General features: G+C 37.6%; 1 pseudogene; it reads right to left on the reverse strand.

Moving 5' to 3' along the window:
* Positions 1 to 5225: 5225 nt before the first annotated feature.
* On the reverse strand, positions 5226 to 6549 carry LOC138918475 (zinc finger protein 709 pseudogene; annotated as a pseudogene).
* Positions 6550 to 19856: the final 13307 nt, after the last annotated feature.

Below are 19856 nucleotides of genomic sequence, written 5' to 3' on the forward strand. Positions count from 1 at the left end.
TTTCTTCTTTTTTCTCAGGATTGCTTTAGCAATTCAGGGTTTTTTGTTGCCCCATATGAATCTTAGGATTCTTTGTTCAATTTCTGTGAAGAATGTCATTGGGATTCTGATTGGGACTGCATTGAGTCTGAATATTGCTTTAGGTAGTATGGACATTTTAACTATGTTTATTCATCCAGTCTATGTGCATGGAATGTCTTTCCATCTCTTTACATTGTCATCCATTTCTTTCAGGAAAGTCTTGTGGTTTACATTGTATAGGTCTTTCACTTCCTCGGTTAAATTTACCCCAAGGTATTTTATTTCTTTTTGTTGAGATTGTGAATGGTATTGTGTTCTTGAGTTCGTTTTCTCTTAGTTTGTTATTAGAGTATAGAAATGCTGCTGATTTATGTAAGTTGATTTTATACCCTGCAACTTTGCTGTAGTTGTTGATTATTTCTAATAGTTTTCCAATGGATTCTTTGGGGTTTTCTATATATAAATCATGTTGTCTGCAAACAGTGAGAGTTTCACTACTTCATTCCCTATTTGGGTTCCTTTTATTCCTTTCTCTTGCCTAACTGCTCTGGCCAAAACCTCCAGTACTATGTTGTATAAGAGTGGTGATAGTGGGTATCCTTGTCTCATTACTGTTCTCAGGGGGATGGTGCTCAGTTTTTGCCTATCGATTATGGTGTTGGCTGTGGGTTTGTCATATATTGCCTTTATTATGTTGAGGTAATTTCCTTCTATCCCCGTTTTGTTAAGAGTTTTTATCATAAACGTATGTTGGATCTTGTCAAATGCTTTCTCTGCATCTATTGAGATCATCATGTGGTTTTTATTCCTCAATTGTTGATGTGGTGTATCACGTTGATTGATTTGTGGATGTTGAACCATCCCTGTGTCCCTGGGATGAATCCCACTTGATCGTGATGTATGATCCTTTGGATGAATTGCTGAATTAGAGTTGCCAATATTTTGTTGAGGATTTTTGCGTCTATGTTCATCAGCAATATTGGCCTGTAGTTCTCCTTTTTTGTGCTGTCCTTGTCAGACTTTGGTATGAGAGTGATGTTGACCTCATAGAATGTGTTAGGAAGAGTTCCATCCTCCCTAATTGTTTGGAATAGCTTGAAAAGGATAAGTATTAAATCTTCTCTGAAAGTTGGGTAGAATTCTCCAGGAAAGCCATCTGGTCCTGGGGTTTTATTCTTTGGGATGTTTTTGATTGCTGTTTCAATCATTTTCCTTGTGATTGGTCTCTTCAGATTGTCTGCTTCTTCTTCAGCTTCGGGAGGTTGTAGGAGTCTAAGAATTTATCCATTTCCTCTAGGTTATCCATTTTGTTGGCGTATAGTTTTTCATAGTATTATCTTATAATCCATTGCATTTCTGTGGAGTCTGTTGTTATTTCTCTGCTTTCATTTCTGATTTTGTTTATTTGAGGTTTCTCTCTTTTTTCCTTTGTAAGTCTGGCTAGGGGTTTGTCAATTTTATTTATCTTCTCAAAGAACCAGCTCTTTGTTTCATTGATCCTTTCTACTGGCTTTTTTTCCCAATAGCATTTCTGCTCTGATTTTTATTATTTCTCTCCTGCTGACTTTGGACTTTGTTTATTCTTCTTTTTCTAATTCAGTAAGGTGTAATTTGAGATTGCTTATTTGAAATTTTTCTTGTTTGATAAGGTGTGCCTGTATTGTGATGAATTTCCCTCTTAATACAGCTGTTGCTGTATCCCATATGAGTTGGTATGGCATGTTATCATTTTCATTTGTCTCCGGATATTTTTTGATTTCCTCTTTAATTTCTTCAATGATCCATTGCTTGTTCAATAGCATATTGTTTAGTCTCCACATCTTTGTCCCTTTCTCGGCTTTTATCTTGTAATTAATTTCTAGCTTTATCGCATTATGATTGGAGAAGATGCTTGTTATTATTTCAAATTTTTAAAATTTATGGAGGCTTGCCTGTTTCCCAACATATGGTTTATCCTTGAGAATGTTCCATGTACACTTGAGAAGAATGTGCATTCTGCTGTTTTTGGATGGAGTGTTCTATATATGTCTATTAAGTCCAACTGTTTTAGCTTTTCATTTAATTCCACTGTTTCCTTGTTGATTTTCTGTCTAGATGATCTGTCCAATGATGTGAGTGGGGTGTGGAGGTCCCCTACTATTACTGTGTTATTTTGGATAACTTCTTTTAGGTTTGTTAATAGTTGCTTTATGAACTTTGGTGCTCTTGTGTTGGGTGCATAAATATTTATAAGCGTTATTTCTTCTTAATGTAGTGTCCCTTTGATCATTATATATTGCCCCTCTCGGTCTCTCTTTACCTGTCTTATCTTGAAATCTACTTTGTCTGATATAAATATTGTGTCACCTGCTTTCTTTTGTTTGCCATTAGCTTGGAGTATTGTCTTCCAACCCTTCATTCTGAGCCTGTATTTGTCATTGGAGCTGAGATGTGTTTCCTGGAGGCAGCAAATTGTTGGAGATTGTTGTTTGATTCATCTTGCCACTCTGTGTCTTAATGTCGGAGAGTTCAATCCATTTACATTGAGGGTGATTATTGATGTATGAGGGCTTAATGCTGTCACTATATCACTTGTTTTCTGATTTTCCTGCAATTCCTTTATTTCTCATCCTGTGTGTTTTGCTCTACCCATCGCATTCTGCAGTTTTTTATGCTGTGTTTCTTAGTTTTTCCTTATGTATTCTTTGTGTCTGTGTTTTGCTTTTTAGTTTAGCGGCTACCCTGAAGTTTGTATTCAGAATCTCGTCCATAGCATAGTCCATTTTCTGATGGCCTCTTATTTCCTTAGTTCAAACTGATTCAGCCCCTTTCCTCCTCCCCTCCTAAGTTATTATTCTCATATCTTATTCCAACTTGTGTTGTGAGTTTGTGGTTAAAGTGACAAGATTGTCTTTGTTTTTGTTGTTTTCCTTCCCTTTAGCCTAATGTTACAGTTGAATATTTGCTATCTTATTCTGATTTTATCTGTCTCCTTACTCTGTGTTTTGTGACCCCTTTCTCTCTTTTTTTCTTTTTTCGGTATGAGGGCCTTCTTGAGGATTTCTTGTAGAGGGGGGTCTCATGGCTATAAAGTCCCTTAGCTTTTGTTTGTCTAGAAAAGATTTAATTTCTCCCTCGTATCTGAAGGATATTTTTGCTGGATAGAGTATTCTCGGCTGGAGATTTTCATCTTTTAAAGTTTTGAATATGTCATTCATATTCCTAGCTTGTAAGGTTTCTGCAAAGAAATCTGCTGAAAGTCCAATAGGGCTTCCTTTGTAGGTTATTTTCTTCTGCTTGCTGCCCTGAGTATTCTTTCTTAGTCATTCCTTTTTGCCAGTTTTACTGCTATCTGCCTTGCAGTAGGTCTTTTTACATTGACAAATCTAGGAGATCTGAAAGCTTCCTCCACACACATTTCCCTCTCATTCCCTAGATTTGGGAAGTTCTCTGCTATTATTTCTTTGAGCACGCTTTCTGCTCCATTCTCCTTCTCTTCACCTTCTGGGATACCTGTAATTCTTATGTTGCATTTCCTCATTGAGTTGGATATTTCTCGGAGACTTTCTTCATTTCTTTTTAGTCTCAGTTTTCTCTCCTCCTCTGTCTGGAGCAATTCAACATGTCTATCTTAGATTATGCTGATTTGCTCTTCTATGGTATCCACACGAGCATTCAGGGAATCCATATTTTGTTTGATCTCTTCCATTGTGTCTCTCATCTCTAGTACTTCTGATTGATTCTTTTTATAGTTTCAATCTCTTTTGTGAGGTAGCTCCTGAACTCTTTAAATTGTCTCTCTATATTCTCTTTTACCTCATTGAGTTTTTTGACGATAGCTATTCTGAATTCACTGTCATTTGGTTTAGTTGTTTCTGAGTCCTCAGGACAGAATTATGCATATTTATTGTTTTCTCTCTGGTCTGGAGTTTTGATGAACTACCTCATGCTGGAAGAGCGGGGTTTTCCCATTGTGCTATTATTCAGTTGCAGTTACAGCCTATCACCAATAGATGGGAGTCAAGAGCTGCATATTCTGTGCCCTCTGCCTTCAGCCAAGATGGAGCGGTGCGGCATGGTGGTGAGGGGTGCGCTTTCTCCTGCATGTAGTCCCTGGTTTCCCAATCAGCTCTCACTATCTGGTCCCCTGGGGTCTTGGCTTGATGAGGTCACCTTGTGTGAAAGCTTTTGCCCCGTTAGAGGCCTTTCCTCTAGGCTGCAAGGGCCCTAGGGAGTCCTGGGTGATCCTGCAGATGCATGACACTCCCCCACTTCTTCCCTCACAGAGCCTCCTGTGGCAGCGATCCCAGTCTTTTTGGGAGGGAGCAAAGTTCTCTCTTACCCCATTCCAGCTCCTCTGAGAGGGGTTCCAGCCTCTCCGCCCTCTGTCTTGTGGCTGCCGTGACTCTCCACAGATTCCTGTACTCTTGGGGCATTTTCTGTTGGAATATGGTTGCTCTTTTTTTGTATGTTGGAGGGGAGAGAGTCCTGGGCAAGCTCACTCTGCCATGATACTGATGTCACTTCTAAACAATCAGTTTTTGTTGTTCAATGGACAGTATATATATATATATATTTTTTTTTCCAACTGTTTAATAGTACAGAAAATAAAAACAGGCTCCTCAACCCACAACCCACCAAAGGGAACTTTCTCTAGAAAATGTACAATATATACAATGAATGAGGCTCATCCAGGAAGTGTAATACAAGGCCAGTAAGAAAATCACAACAAATAGAAACTGTCTCTTTTCAATAGCCCCCTAACACAGAATGATTAAAACATTATTAAAAAAAACTAAAGATAAAATATTATTAACTGATTTCAGGGAAATGCACTACCTATGAATCTTATTTACTATTTATGAAGGATGACTAGCAGAATCATCTCAACTCAATATTCGTATCTGCAGTAATTAATAGAAATCCACAGTCCAATGTTGCACTTTAGGAAAGAGGCTTGATAAACACAATCTATTTATTACTTATATAAAAACTCTGTCATGTTGAAAGTTTTCCACAACCTCATATACAAATTAATTTCCATGAAGCTTTTTCACATGACTTAGATTTACATTTCTTTTTGGTGGGAGTTTCACATAGAAGGATGTAGGCCAATTGAAGAATTTCTCATGCTGTTTACATTCAAGACGTTTTTATCAAGTGAGTCCTTTCATGACTTCAGGAAGAACTGGGATGACAAAAGTCTTTCCCAAATTGTTTATATCTACGTGGTATTTCCTCTAGTGTGCACATCATCAAAAGGTTGCACGAGAAGTAAAGCCTGTCTCACTTTCCTGACATTCATGAGGTTTTCTCTCCACTGTGATTTCTTTCATGGACCTGAAGAGAACTGGAAGCAGTGAAGACTTTATTGCATATTTTACATTCATAGGGTTTCTCTCCAGTGTGAGTTCTTTCACGGACTCCAAGAGACTTGGAAAACGTGAATGCTTTACTGCACTGTTTACATTCAAAGGGTTTCTCTCCAGTGTGAGTTCTTTCATGTATTTGAAGATAACTGGAAGCAGTGAAGACTTTATTGCATATTTTACATTCATGGGGTTTCACTGCTGTGTGACTTCTTTCATGTTTTGAAAGCAGTATAACCGAAGGCTTTGCCACATATTTTACATTCAAAGGGTTTCTCTCCAGTGTGAGTTCTTCCATGGAGTCTAAGAGACATGGAAAAAGTGAATGCTTTACTGCATCTTTTACATTCATAGGGTTTCTCTCCAGTATGAATTCTTCCATGTCTTTGAAGAGAACTGGAACAAGTGAAAGCTTTACCGCATTTTTTACATTTGTAGGGTTTCCCTCCAGTGTGAGTTCTTCCATGCCTTGAGAGACAAATGGTAGAAATGAAGGCTTTACCACATATTTTACATTTAAAGGGCTTCTCTCCAGTATGAGTTCTTTCATGTATTTGAAGATAACTGGACGAAGTGAATGCTTTACTGCACTTCTTACATCCATACTGTTTCTCTCCCGTATGAATTCTTTCATGTACTTGAAGATAACTGGAACAAGTGAATGCTTTACTGCGTTGTTTACATTCATAGGGTTTCTCTCCAGTATGAGTTCTTTCACGTGATTGAACTAAAGTGAGGTAAGTGAAGGCTTTCCCACATTCCTTACATTGATGTGGCTTCTCTCCATATTTTTGATACTCATATGTTGTATGTTCAGTGTGACATCTAATGTGCGTTTTAAGCAATGAATGATGTGTGAAGACTCTTCCACATGCACTGCATCCCCATGGTTTAGCTCCTGTAGTTTTCTTGTTCAGACTGAGATTTGGAAGAAGGCTGACGTTTTCTCCACACTGACTACCCTCTTTGCTTTCACAGACTCTCCCTACCATATGCTTTCTACTGAGGCCAGGTGCCTGAAGGTTTCCCACGTCACATCTCTGTAGAGTCTCATCTGTGAAGGATCCAGTAAAGCCCACTCCTCTGGGGTGAAGTTCACAGCCACGTCCTCAACGGCCACTGAGTCCATTTCTAGGGCTCCTGGGTCCCCCGAGTCCTTCCTACGACCCCCATGACAAGTACAGGTAAAACGCTGAGAGAAGCTGCGGCACAGCCACCAGGAAGCACTCAAGCACTGGACACGCGATGCTGAACCTTTACCCGCCGGGCTGGAATCTGTCCTTTCTCGCTCGTTTGCATTGAAAGCTAACTTTGGGCTGACTCTGCTCTTCCCGCAGCTTCTGCAAGACGACTTGTTGCAGGTGTGCACAGGGAATCCCTGATTAGTTTCAAGAAGGAGCAAGTACAGACGAAGGTGGCTCAGGCCAGGACACACTGGAAAACAGGCTCTTCGGTCCTCAGGTGAGCCAGCTGGTCCACTGCTGGGTGTTTATCCCGGGAACTTGAAAAGACAAATGCATCAAGATACGTGCACCCCATGTTCACTGCTGCATTATTCACGGTGGCCAGGACTTGGAGGTGACCATTTCTAGGGCTCCTGGGTCCCCCAAGTCCTTCCTAGGACACTGCAGTCGCTACAGGTCACAACTTGACACCTCAATGGACAGTATATTTTTAATGCACTTTTCTGTTTGTGTAGTATATACCAACACTTAAAAAGTGGTGTAAAAGAAAACTGGAACTTCCTTATTTTTTAAAAAATTAAACTTTGACCAATCTCAGTGTAGTTTGAGATTTTATGCAGTATGTGCCATGTACAAAAGATGTAGTTTGAATACAAAGTATCTTAGTTTGTTTGGGCTGCTGTAACAAAATTCCACACCCTGGTGGCTTAAATACTGTGTGTGTGCATAGGCTTTCTTCAGTGTGTGCTCACGGAGAGAGAGAGAGTGCTTTCATGTTTCTTCCTTTTCTTATAGGGCACTAATCTTATCATTAGGACCCCACCCTCATGACTTCATCTAAACTTAATTACCTCATCTAAACTTAAATACTGTCATACTGGGGGTCAGGGGTTCAACATATGAATTTTAGGGGGATGCAAACATTCAGTCTATAATACAAAAACATAGATTGGTGAAAGTAAAAGGATGGAAGATATATGACTAATAAGCATAAGGAAGCTGATGTGGCTCTATTACTATCATTTAAACTAAACTCAAGGAAAGGAGCAATGCTACCAATAAAGGAAATATTTCATAATTATAAAGATTGCATTCATCCATGAGATGTAGCAATCTCGAACATGTATGCACCTAATGATTTCAAAATATCTAAAACAAAAATAGAACTAAAGGAGGAAATCCAGAAGTACACTCGGTAATTCTTAACATCTTTCCCAGTAATTGATAGAACATGTAGCCAAAAATTAAGTGAGGATGTATGAGATTTTAACAATATTATCCGCTATATTCACCTAATTGACATTTTTAGAATACTATACCTAATAAGAATAGAATACACACTTTTTTCAAGTGGACCCAGAACATTCGCTAAGATAGGTCACATAACAGGACAAAAAATGTGTCAACAAATTTCAGGAGAACGAATCTTTTATAGTATGTTCTCTAACCACAAGAGAATTAATTATAAATAAATCCTGATAAGACAGCTAGAAAAATTCCAAATATTTGGAAATTAAAAAACATTCTAAATAACCTATGGGTCAAAGAAGAAACCACAGGAGAGAGTGAAAAAATATTTTGAAATTCATGCAATTAAAAATACACAATATCAGGGGCCAGCCCCACAGCCAAGTGGTTAATTTTGCACACTTTGCTTTGGCAGTCCAGTGTTCACTGGTTCAGATCCTGGGCGCGGACTTACGCACCACTCGTTAAGTAATGCTGTGGCACCATCCCATATCTAAGAGCTAGAATGACTTGCAACTAGGATATACAACTATGTGCTGGCGCTTTACGGAGGAAAAAAAAAGGAGAGGATTGGCAACAGATGTCAGCTCTGGGCCAGTCTTCCTCAAAAAAAAATAAAAAAGGAATCCCACAATATCAAAAGGTAGAATGCAGCAAAAGCAGTGGAAAGTTAATAACCTCAAACACTTACATTAAAGAGGAAAGGTTTAACATCAATGATCTAAGTTTTAATCTTAAGAAGATAATAAAGAAGAAATACTGTAAATAATAATAATACTAATAAACAAGATATTTATGAAAGAGAATAAAACAATGGAGAAAACTAAATTGGTTCTTTTAAGAGATAAACAAAATTGATAAACAGCTAGAATGTCTGATCAAGTAAAAAAGCCTCAATAATAAACATCAGCAAAGAAAGAGGCAATATCACTACTCATCCTGTAGACATTAAAGGGATAATGGTGAAATATTATGAAAACATTTATGCCAATAAATTAGACAACATAGATGAAATTGGCACATCCTTAAATCACATTATTTATCAAAACTAACTCAAGAAAAAATATAAAATATGAATAGTTCTATACCTATCAAATAAATTAAATTTGTAATTCAAATATCTCACAGAGAAAACTCCAGGCCCAAATGGTTTCACTGATGAACTATTATTATGATGATTATTATTTTTTAAAGATTTTATTTTTCCTTTTTCTCTCCAAAGCACCCCAGGTACATAACTGTGCATTTTTAGTTGTGGGTCCTTCTAGTTGTGGCATGTGGGACACCTCCTCAGCATGGCCTGATGAGCAGTGCCATGTCTGTGCCCAGAATTCAAACTGGCAAAACCCTGGGCTGCCCAAGTGGAGCTCACGAACTTAATCACTCGGCCACGGGGCTGGCCCCTCACTAGTGAATTGTTTTAAATACTTAAAGAAGCACTCCAAATATTCTATGAAGCAAGAATAAAAGTGGCTGCAATTTTCATATTTTGTAAATTTTTTGTCAGGTTCTCCATTTTACTTCTCTATTTCCTCATCTCTTTAGATGGATCTATAACTAGATTGTATGATTTTATTCTCTTTTAGTAGATGCATTTTCACTCTGAATTGCTTTAATTACATTCCACAAGTTTTGACAGGTTGTGTTTTTAATATTGATTAACTAAAAATATTTTCTGCTTTTCATTTTAATTTCTTCTTTGATATAAGGTTTATTTAGAAGTACATATTGTTAATTGCCAAATGTATATAGTTTCCTAGCTATCTTTTTAAAAATTCTTGCTTGAATTGTGATTAAAGAGCATATTTTGTTTCATTTTAATCCTTCGAAATTTGTTGAGATTTGTTTTATGCCTCCACATATGCTCCATGTTCATGCCCTTGATGAGAATGTGTATCCTGCAGTTTTGAGTACAGTGTTATTTAAATCAGGTCTATTAATCATGCTTCTCAAATCTTCTGTATTTCCACTATTTTTTTGCCTGCTTGTTCAATTAATTACAGAGAGAGGTATGTTAAAATATCCTATGATAATTATGAATATACTTAAATCTTCTTAAAGTTCTGTCAATTTTGGTTTTATGTATTTTGAGGCAAATTATTAAATTATAGAAATTTTGAATTATGTCTTCTTAATGACTTGAAACTTTTATTATTACAAATGTTTCTATCTCTGGTAATGCTTTTTTCTCATAAAGTAAATTTTATCAGTTATTAGTATGACTACAATAAATTTTTTCTTGTTCGTGCTTGCATGGTTTATCTTTTTGTATCCTTTTATTTGTAAATCTTTATTTCCTTATATTTAAAATGTCTTTCTTGTAGCAACTTAGAGTTTCATTTTGTTTCATTTATTCCAAAAATTCCTTTCTCTTACATTTATTGTGATTTATTATATATTTGGGTTTAAAATTTAATTATACTAAATGCTTTCTATTTGAATACATGCTTGATAGTCTCTTTTCTTTCTTTCTAGTCTTATTTTGGATTTATTATTTTCTTTTATTACATTTCCTTTGCATGTTAAGTTGGGAGTTTTACCCATTGTTACTATTTTTATTTTAGTGGTTGCATTAGAAATGACGATATGTACCCTGAATTATCAAACCCAATTTTATTGTTACTTTTGTTCTTCCCCAGATAGTGCAAGTAACCCTTCCTGTCGTATGCTATTGATGTTGCGAAGTTTATATTTCTCTATCTTAGTAAAAAAAACACAGTTATTTTCATCTGATAGTCAATATTCATTAGAGTCATCCAAATACTTAATATTTTGTTCCTCTTCATTATTTTTTGTATTTCTGAGCTTTCGTCTGGGATAATTTTCTTTCTACCTGAAAACAACACAACATTTTACTTTTAATGAGAGCCTTCAAGAAAAAATTCTTTTAGTTTTGATTTTCATCTCCATTCTTGCAGGATATTTTATTCTAGCAGTCATTTACTTTCAGCACTTTGAAGCTGTGACTCTATTTTCTTCTGAATTCCATTGTGTTTGTTGAGAAATTAGCTATATATCTTATTGTTGCTTTTTTGAAAGTAATTTGCCTTTTCTCCCCTATCTAGCTGATTTTAATATTTTCTCTTTGGTTGTCAGCATTTTACTTGAAATGCTTACATACACTTTCCTTTTTATTTATCTTACTTGGGCTTCATATTATTTTTAAATATGTTGTTCAATATCTTTCCTCAGTGTTGACAAACTGTCAGCCATTATCTTTACAAATATTACTTCTATCCCATTTTTTCCTCAAACACAAATTGCATACACTTTAGGCCTTTCATTGTGACTTCTAAGTTGCCTATTCTCGTGTATATTTTCTATAATATTTTCTCCATTGTCTATTGTGAATCTTTTCTTCTTCTCTATCTATCAGTTCACCTATTTCCTTTTCATTCAGCTGTATTTATTCTGGTGCTAAACTGCTTCATATCTTTCTAATTTCACTTATTGTAGCTTTTACTTCTGGAATTTTCATTATTTTTAGATTGTCCAGTTTTTCGATGAAAATATCAATTTTATTTGTGATCTTCTTGAAAATAGTAACTATTTATTTTAAAATATAGACTCTCCAACATCTGGAACCACAATGGATCTCATTCCATTGCCTTTTTTTCTCTGATTGGGTTTCATTCAGGTTGTCTTGCATCCTTGAGTTTTTGGTTATTTTTTATTATGTGCTAGGCTCCAATCACTGTACTGCATCCTGAAAAAGTTGTCAACTGTACAGCTAATCCTTTCTACTCTCCCACAATTCCAGGGACCTTGGGGAAAAATGGCCTCTGACACTTGTTTAACCTCATTGTGTTATATTGCCTATCTTGTTAGCTCTGATATCTTCAAGCAGATTTTTAAAAGAGTGTTCACACTTATTTTAAGCTTGTTGGGATGTTGGTCAAAGTTGCTTACTCTGCACTAACTTTGGTATTTTGATGTTGATTATCAAATATTTCTTTAGTTTCCCTTCTTTTTGTCCTTCTCTTTTATTGATTAATATTTATATACGAATTTATTTCCATCAATGCATTAGTCAATTTGGAATTGATAACTTATTTGCGAGCTTTATTCTGAAAATAACGTAGCACTATGTTCTACTAGTAAGCACCATGTCAGACCTCACACTACAGTGTATTGCTGTCTGCTGTCTGCTTTCTGTCTTTTCTGGGCTGACTGGGTTTTGCTTCATGCTCATGAGGGCATTAAATATTATAGTTATGACTGTACTTAGATTTTATTTTAGCCTATCCTCCTTATTGGACAGAAGTGGAGGTTGCTATTGCATATCTTGAGGAACACTACATTTCACCTTTTCAAGCTATCCTTCTCTCATAGTCAGAGATGATCTCTTCCAGGAAGCCTAATTTCAACCAGGCAATTGACAGGAAAGAGGGGGTAGATATGGAAACGTCTCACTCAGTATGAGTTGATTGTCCTGTCTTCATATGGTATAATCCACCAGTAAACTTGTCTTTAAAACATGTTGATATGTATGACCCCACAAGAAGCTGTAATTCTCAAGTTTCCTAAGAAGAAACATTAGAGAAGTAAAGAAGAATGTGATATGTAATTTAATGCTATGGAGAGCAAACATTTTTATTTTTATGCATTAACTGCACTAAATGTTGTCACTATTGCCAACTCCTCTGGCATTTGGGACATATTAATTGAATCTAATTATAGAGTGACTGAAGCTGATGACATTGTGTGAGAAAGCCTTGTTTGAAAACATTCTTAAGTTCTGGTAAAATGCATACTTTCAAAAATCAATGGATGTCAATTCCCATAAAGAGATGTGGAGGCACCACAATTTACTCACACATGTGCTTGATTTTTCTATGGCGTATCTTGTTTCCACAAGCAGAAAATCTCATTGATTTGGAAGTCATCCATCAGAATGCCCTGCCCTGTTCTTGAGGACCTAATAGAAAGAGCAGAGCTTCTCAGATGTGGTAAGTACTCCAAAAATCTCTGCTACATCTTGAGGAATATTATTCTGGAATTTTGAACTGTCTGTAAGTTGCTGTAGTCCCAGTAAATGTTTAAATACTTAACTATAACTTATTCCATCTGTTTCACTGAGGATTATCTTAACATTTGATAATTATTGAGGAAAGCATTTTGAATTTTTTTCACGTGTATGGCAAAATAATTTTTGAGATATTATCTTTTTTGTTCTCACTATTAGAATTCCACTATACTCCAAGCAAATGACAACTTTTTAGGTTTCTGTAACTCAGAAAATGGTGGAGGGATTACATTGCCAAGCAGGAATCAGGGTGAGGGCCATGGAAAGAGGAATGTAGAATGGATAGCTTGGGCCAATTCATTTTCGTCAATGGCTCTGGCCTTTTCTCAAAGCTGGTCTTAGGGACATAGTACTTTTGCTTTTCAGCATGCTTCCCCTTGGGCTCATCCTTCTGTGGCCTTTTAAAGAAACAGAGAACACAAATTAAATTAGGTGCTATAGGAATATGGCTGAGGAGCCACATTGAGTTGTTTTAGATTAAAAGTTGTCAAACAAAGTGTTAAAGAAATACAATGTAATGACTCCCCCAGCCTTTTTTGGAGGTGGCAGTAGATACTATAGATAACTGGTCAAAACTAGGATTCAGAGTCCTGCTCAACCCTCCTCCCCAACTCCCCATCAATGACCACCAAGATGTCAGACAAAAAAAAACTGAAAACAAACAAAAACCCAGAAAAAAAATAACTGCAGTCAGTGACAGATGTCTGTTAAAAATCCAGAAAGAGAAGTCAGATCTGTATATAATCTGAGCTTCTGACTTGCCTGGTTTCTGTTTCTGAATTTTACTTAGCCTACCTTAGCCTAGCATACCTACTGATTACTTTATTTGGTTCCTCTGCCATCTGACCATTCGAATATCTCTATGGTTACTCCCAGGAACTCAACTCACTGCGGTGCCTGATCACAGAAGTTGAGGCTTAACATAGGAGTAAATTTAGGAATCCGCTCAGTAGAGTTAACTTCACTTTAAGGTGTAAATGACTGATTTTATATTTATTTCTAAGCATTGTCCCTAAAAATTGGGAGGAAGAGAGATTCGCATCAAAGGATAACGGGGTGGAGATGGCAGACGGCATTCTCTCACTGATTGGAGAGAGTGTCAAAGATGCTCCTTCCAGCTCTGCCTATTGTGGCTTGGAACTGTCTAAATTATTTCTTCATTTTTATTGAGTGTCCAGGTTTTAATGACTGCACCCGTGTCCTAAATTAAGTTTTATCTTGTACTGTCCCAGTTTCCGCCCTTTATCTTAGGTTGAAACCAATTTCATCTTTTCAACCTTGGTAGATCTTCCCACTTAGACTCATTCTTTATAATTATAGGATAGGTAGATAGATGGATAGATAGATAGATGACTTTTGCCTCTATACAGAAGTTAGATACTGAAGACAAACCTATGCTAGGGCTCAGCTGCTCATGGAGTATGCGTTTACTGGCAGAATTTTGGTGAGGTCCCTCTGCGAGTGTCTTGTCTTCTGGTTTGCTGGTGCAAAGTTGTTGGAGTTTATCAACTTTCCAAAGACTGACACTTTAACCCAACTCACAAGAGAGTGATGTGTGAATCACAGCGATAAACGATTAGTGATTGACAATGGAGAACATTTATATCCAGCGGCCTCAGTCCAGGCTTCTCTTTTGAGGTATCAGGGTACAATATTTAGGGGTACTCAAAATTCTGCTTGTTGATGTCTAACAAAGAGAAATAGTTAGTCTTGAGGGCTGTTTTTTCCAGGCTATGGAAAATCCAGGGAGCTCTCTCTGCTTTTAAGATTTCCCAGCTCCAGAGAGCAGCGGGTTTCTGCCTCAGGTTCACTATTATTTTTCCTGAATCATACTGAATAAACCCTGGAAAATTTCTCTGTTATGCATTTGCCTTTCTTTAGCCCCTTGATGTCCATATGGTGTTCCTTCAGAATAATCATTCTACTAATGAAGCAAAAGTTTCTTGATACTCACTTGTGATGGTTAAAGAGTCAGCTTGACTGGCCGTGGGTCCCCAGATTAAACATTGTTTCTGAGTGTGTGTGTGTGAAGATGAGTTTGAAATTTGAATCTGTAGACTCAGTAAAGTAGGTTGCTCTTCCCAATGTGGGTGGTCATCATCCAACACATTGAGGACCTGAATAGAAGAAAAGGCAGAGGAAGGCGGAATTTGACCCTTTTTTCTGCCTCAGTGATTGAGCTGGGTCATCTCATCTCCTCTTCTTCACAGTTCATATCAAATATCACCAAAGAATAAAAATATCTGAGTTCCTTTCTCAAAAGAAGAGAGGAAGAAGCTCTTTCCTTTGAAATACAAATTGTGTTTCTGTCACTGGCAGGCTTTCTTGAATGAAGTCTTGAAGTAAAAATGGGAAATATTTACTTATTGGTGGGGACCAGAGTATTCCGTTTCCAAAGCCGGTAATGGAAGAATAGCTGGACTGGGCTTTGTCTTTGGAGGACTGTGTAAAGCAGTGCCGAAGGCTTGGTTTGGTCCCAGCAGTGGCACTAATCTGTGTAGGAGGTGCCAGAGGAAGGCTGTCCCCAGATATCCCTGGATAATGTTAAGAGCCTCTGCCTGGGTGCCAGTGTGGAAGAATTGACAGTTGAAAAGAACACAGAGCAATATGGTTAAAAAAGGGAAGTCTTGAGCTTCCTCAAAAGATTAAAAATAGAGCTATCATATAATGCAGCAACCTCACTTTTGAGTATATATCCAAAAGAATTGAAAGTGGGATCTCAAAAGGATGTTTGCACATGCATATTCCTTGCAGCATTATTCACAATAACTCAGAGGTGGAATCAAGCTAAATGTTCATCGATGGGTGAATAGATAGACAAAAGGTGGTATATACATACAACAGTATTATTCAGCCTCAAAAAAGAAAGAGATCCTGTCCTATGCTACAACATGGATGAGCTTTGAGGACATTATGCTTTGTGAAATAAGCCAGTCCCTAAAAGACAAATACTGCGTGATCCCACTTACACGAGGTACCTGGAACACTCAAATTCACAGAGACAGAAAATAGAATCGGGATTTCCAGGGGCTGGGGAGGGCGAAAAGGGCAGTTGTTCTTCAACGGATATTCAGTTCAGTGGGTTTCAGTTTTGCAAGATAAAAAACTTCTAGAAATCTGTTGCACAACAATGTGCATATAGGTAACACTGCTATGCTGCACACTTAAAAATGGATAAGATGGTAAATTTTATGTTATGTTTTTTAGCACGATTTAAAAAAAAGAAAAGTCTCTGATCATAGGACATTTCCCAGCTCCAGAACAAAGACAGGACACTTGCTGCCCTCCTTCAGAGCTCTGTGCTGTTCCCACTACTCATGACACCTGTTCCTGACCTTCCTCTCATTTTGGATCAATTTTTTTGTCCATGAGCCTCAGTTCACTCAGTGTGCTTCCCCAAGGGCCCAAATTCTCTTTCTAAGGGTTGGATGACAAAGTGGGTGGAAGTTAAAAGAGAGATGAAAGTTTTGTTTGTTGTGGGCAAGATGGAAAGCAGGTGCTTCCAGTGTCCCTCCTGATCTTGGTCCCATTTTCTTGCTCTATCTTGCTTTATGTCAATAGGTCAATGTCAGTGATGATTTCTGAGTAGAAACGCAGGCTACAAACTCCTGGGTGATACTGTACAGTTACTCATAGTTACGCAAGAACTGCCAAACTGGGGAGAACATACTAGAGAGCATATGAAGACTTGGGGTAAGCCAGATAACCTTTAAATTTCCTTCAGCCTCAGATTCTGTTGTTCCCTCAAGTCTATTTACCTTTATTGTTATAAACACAGGCTTTTATGACATGTTTACTCAAAAAGTCTCTGCTGACATTTTATATTTCTCTAAATGTCATACTTTTTTTTTTAAAAGATTGGCACCTGAGCTAACATCTGTTGCCAATCTTCTCTTTTTTCTTCTTCTTCTCCCCAAAGCCCCCCAGCATATAGTTGTATATTCTAGCTGTAGGGCCTTCTGGTTGTGCTGCATGGGACGCCGCCTCAGCACGGCGTGATGAGCCATGCCATGTCCACGCCCAGGATCCGAACTGGCGAAACCCTGGGCAGCCGAAGCAGAGTGAGTGAACTTAACCACTCGGCCACGGGGCCAGCCTCTAAATGTCATAATTTTATCAATTGTATATGAAGTTCATATTAATTTATGTATTGGACAGTTTACCCAAAGTAAGAGGATTTTGTATATTTTGGGGATTTTGAAACTTTTGATTTATATAGGTATTAAACAAAATTTTCTATGATAACTCCCCATTTCGGTACTATCTTCTGACTCTGAAAGTGAAAGAGGCCATAGACTATATTTTACAGTTAACAGATTTTTAAAAATTGTGAATGGAGTCTTGGCTTTTGTATCACTATGCCGTATAGGGACAAACAGCTCTTCCCAACAACTTTAACACATAATTTATTAGCCAAGATTGTACTAAGCTAACCTTCCTCTGATGTTATGCACTAAAGCAAGAGGGACATAAACCCTGAGACCAGACCACAACAGCCTCTGCAATTAACCCTGATAATGAAAATCTCTTCATGAGCACTGTCAGTTCTTCATCTCTTTCCATAGTAAAAATGTTTTTTATCTGGTTCCTATTGGTATCCTAGGCAGCTGAAATTTAAATTTTGATGAATTTTCTAGAAATCCCAGCCACCAAATAGTGGGATGAGGCTGTACCCTCTTTAGAGAATGAGGGCTTGGAGTGTTTCCAAATTAATATCTTACGTTTTAATATCCTCATTCTATGCAAATGGAAAAATGGATATTTTTAACATTTATCAAGTTCCCTTATACGGATCACATTTTGGATGTCACTAAGACTTTAGAGTATTTAGCATTCTTAAGTTTGCATTTTTATGTGTCAGGAAATCAACATACAATACTCAATACTAAGTACATCTCTCTGCATCATGCTTAGTTTTCTGTAAATTTTCTACCGAATTCTTAAGGATGTTTTTACTTATTTTAGCTACCTGATAACTAATCTTAAGTTAAAGTTACTTGAAAAAGCTCTCATGACTGCTTTCTCAAATCACTGAGACCTGCTGTTGTCCAGGTATGTGCACAGGGTTTGCCCTTGGATCCAGGCTCTAGACTGTAGTACAGACCAGAAGGATTTGGGCAGACAGTAATAAAAGAAAAGATAATGGACTAACATATGCTTTCATTATATAAGATGGCTCAGTTTTTTTTTTTTTAAAGATTTTATTTTTTCCTTTTTCTCCCCAAAGCCCCCGGGTACATAGTTATATATTCTTCGTTGTGGGTCCTTCTAGTTGTGGCACGTGGGACGCCGCCTCAGCGTCGCTCGAAGAGCAGTGCCATGTCCGCGCCCAGGATTCGAACCAACGAAACACTGGGCCGCCTGCAGCGGAGCGCGCGAACCCAACCACTCGGCCACGGGGCCAGCCCCTAAGATGGCTCAGTTTTAGTTTTGTCTTAATGTTTCTTCCCTTGAATTGTATTTGAGCCTACATGGTTCATTTGTGGATCATTAGAAAAATAAAAAGATTGCTCTTTTAAAAAATAAAATTTTAAAAAAAGAACATATGAAGAAGCTTATTTAATTTTAATTAAGATCCCCTCCATCACAGAGTGGCAATACAGCATTCTGGAGTCAGATTATTGGGTTTGAATGTCATCTCCACCTTTACTATCCATGTGATTTGCGGCAAGTTACTGAACCATTTTGTGTCTTTGTTTCCATCTTGGGAAATTTCATGTGGTACCTGTCCTCCAGTGCTACCCTCACAGCACTCTTCCCAGAAGTCACTAGATGATGATAAATAGGTACCTGTGCAATGGGAGGCACCTGCTCAACTGCCTCCTGGAGGGCATCCTGAGCAGGCACTAGGTAAATAAGCAGAGAAGCCCCTTTGGAGCTGGTTTGAATTCAGTCTTTCTTCCATGACTTTGATCTCTAAACAGTGACAAATAATTTCTTTTTTAAGATTTTAATTTTTCCTTTTTCTCCCGAAAGCCCCCTGGTACGTAGTTGTATATTTTTAGTTGTGAGTCCTTCTAGTTGTGGCATGTGGGATGACGCCTCAGCATGGCTTGATTGAGTGGTGCCCTGTCCACTCAGATATTCAATCTCAAAATGGCATTGGTCTACACTGGCCTCAGTTCTGCGTGCTTTTCAATGTCTCAACACATTCAGTTCTTTCACCAACTGTGTGAAGTTGCGTCTATTGTATCCTCATGGCACAGTGACGCTCCTGAAGCAGAAGGGGATGAAGTGACTTGCTCCAGGTTACATAGCCAGAGAGCAGTGAAGTTAGAATTTAGCTTACAAAGAAAAATAGGAGAAAAGGCAATCATAGAAGTAAGTAGTCAGGAAAGTTGAAAAATAATAAAGCCAGTGTTTCCATTTTAAATAGAAATGTAGGTAAAAATTGCACGTGGATATCATCAAGGACTCATTATATTAACTTAAATAAATTGTTACTCAGATTGGGTACTTGCAAGATGAAGGTTCAGTTTTCAAGCATATATGTGTTTTTTACAAACTGTATGCATGAGCATGTTAAAATTGGTGTGGGGGGCTTTTGGTGTAAATTTGTTTGACCTGGATATTTGTTGGCCTGTTACTTTTACTGAAATTATACTTAGGACATAACAATATAAAGATTTGTTTTTCCTTTTGCCAAACTGCTAGACTTTGCCTGCAGCACTGCAAAGGGAACAAATGCATTTGTCTCTACAATAAATGGGCTCTTGGCTATCGGACATTTGTTCGGAAGGACATTCAAGATGTAAGGCACATCGAGTGCAAGTCCTTACGCATCTGTCTGAGGCAGCTCTGTAAGGGCAAAGCCCTCATTAAAGACACTGAGGCTGAAAAGAGCCTGGTGGATAAACGTGCTTTGGGAGCTTCATGCTGAGCCATGGGAGGGAAACTGCTCTTCCAGGAATAGAAAGTGATCCTTGTTGCTCTGACACAAGTAATTGTGAAATCATTTTCGTGAGTCTTTGAGAGAAAGTATTGGATTCCCTCCCCGATAAGCCAGACTGATACTTTGAGCTAACTTCC

Source organism: Equus caballus, chromosome 17 (assembly GCF_041296265.1).
Source record: "Equus caballus isolate H_3958 breed thoroughbred chromosome 17, TB-T2T, whole genome shotgun sequence".
In the NCBI taxonomy this organism is placed as follows: Eukaryota; Metazoa; Chordata; class Mammalia; order Perissodactyla; family Equidae; genus Equus; species Equus caballus.